Source organism: Meles meles, chromosome Y, assembly GCF_922984935.1.
Source record: "Meles meles chromosome Y, mMelMel3.1 paternal haplotype, whole genome shotgun sequence".
Taxonomy (NCBI): domain Eukaryota; kingdom Metazoa; phylum Chordata; class Mammalia; order Carnivora; family Mustelidae; genus Meles; species Meles meles.
In genome coordinates this window covers 12,068,434-12,070,466 of record NC_060088.1, presented here as the reverse complement: position 1 = coordinate 12,070,466, position 2,033 = coordinate 12,068,434, and the positions used below count along the sequence as shown (strand labels likewise).

Below are 2,033 nucleotides of genomic sequence, written 5' to 3'. Positions count from 1 at the left end.
CATAATGGTTAATCATTAGTTTTCTGTTACGCAATAGAATACTACATATTCAGCCAAAACACAATTTTTGATCACGAAAATATTTCTCTCCAACATTCTACAAAGATGTATTTGTTGAATTCTAATTGGCATGAAATTTATTTTAGTTTTAGGAGCGAGTACCCACACGTGGAATAAGGTCCCAACCTCACCAGCGCCTGCTGCCTGCCACCACCTCTGGACCATGGATCCCCGCAAAGGGAACGAGCCTCGGGCCCTCATGAAAATGTAGAAGAAGAATCCAAGTGTTCTGCACACTGAGAAAATGCACTTCCTGCAGGAGTGGATGGAGAGCATAGGGGGTAAAATACCACCTGCCACTCATAAACTAAATCAGAAAAAACAGTAAGAAGGTGGGTGAAAACATAAAGACAGATGAACCGTCAAGACGAAAGTGACCTCGAAATCGACAATGAAGGTGTGATTGAACCAGATACTGATGCCCCTCAGAAATGGGAGAAGAAAATGTAGAGATAACTAAGGAAATGATGGATCAGGCAAATGATTTAAAAAGCGGCTGTCATTGATGCTCTAAATGATGCTGAACTACAGCCCAATGTGGGACTACGGAATGCCATTGACTCATCACAGATGCCATCAAACTGAATCCTTGGTTGGCCATTCTGTATGCCAAGAGAGCCAGTCTTCTCATCAAATTACAGAAGCAATTGCTGCCATTTGAGCCTGTGACACAGCTACTGAAATCAATCCCGATTCAGCTCAGCCTTTTAAGTGGCCAGGGAAAGCACACAGACTTCTGGGCCACTGGGAAGAAGCAGCACATGATCTTGCCCTTGCTTGTAAACTGGATTATAATGAAGATGCTAGTGCAATGCTGAAAGTTCAACTGAGGGTCCAGAAAATTGCTGAACATCGGAGAAAATATGAATGAAAACATAAAGGGCGAGAGATCAAAAAAGAATGGAAAGAAAGAGCCCAGAGGGAGGAAGAACCCAGAGGACAATCAGGAACTCAGTATGGCTCTTTCCCAGGTGTCTTTCCTGGGGGAATGCCTGGTAATTTTCCTGCAGGAATGCCTGGAATGGCAGGCGGCATGCCTGGAATGGCAGAATGTCTGGGTTCAATAAAATTCTTTATGATGCAGAGGTTCTTGCAGCCATGCAGGATCCAGAAGTTACGGTGGCCTTCCAGGATGTGGCCCAGAACCCAGTGAATATGTCAAAATAGCAGAGCAACCCAAAGTTTATGAACCTTATCAGTAAATTGTCAGCCAAATTTGGAGGTCAAGCATAATGCCCTTCTGACAAATACTGCCTCTGCTGAAGGAAAAGCAACTTCAGTCACCTAATGGATGTCGCAATAATACAAACCAGTGTACCTCCGACCTTCTCATGAAGAAAGCTGGGGTGCTGTGAAGAGAATCCCTACCCTCCCACCCAGGCAACCAAAACATTCTACAATGATTTGCCATTAGGGTATCAATTCAGATGTTTTCCTACTAGGAACTACAAACTTTTAACACTCTTTAAACCTTAAAAATATTTAAAAATATATTAAAAGTGTGTTAGTCCCTCAAAAAAAAAGAAATTTCTTTTAGTTTCAAATGTACAATATACTGACTCAACACTTCTACACACTACTCAAGGTTCACCGTGACAAATTTAGTCACTGTCTCCACACAATGTTTCTACAATATTAGCGGCAATATTCTCTATGCAGTATTTTTATTCTCCATAATTCATTTATTTTGTACCTTAAAGTTTGCTCCTCTTATAAATTTTGTCTGTTTTATTTATGCCCTCCTTCCCCTTGGGGGCATTCATTTGTTTTGTTTATTAGATTCCACATATAAGTGAAATCATGTGGTATTTATCTTTCTCTCTCTGATTTATTTCCCATAAAATAATATGTTCTAGGTCCATCCATGTTGTCACAAATGGCAAGATTTCATTCTTTTTGTCACTCAGTAACATTCCTTCATACATATAGACCATATTTTCTTAATCATTTGTCTTTTGAGGAAGACCTAGGTT

The 2,033-nt window shown here is 40.5% G+C and overlaps 1 pseudogene; it reads left to right on the top strand.

Annotated features, from left to right (window-relative positions):
- The first annotated feature begins 223 nt into the window (after positions 1-223).
- On the top strand, positions 224-1,293 carry LOC123935889 (annotated as a pseudogene).
- The last annotated feature ends 740 nt before the right edge of the window (positions 1,294-2,033 follow it).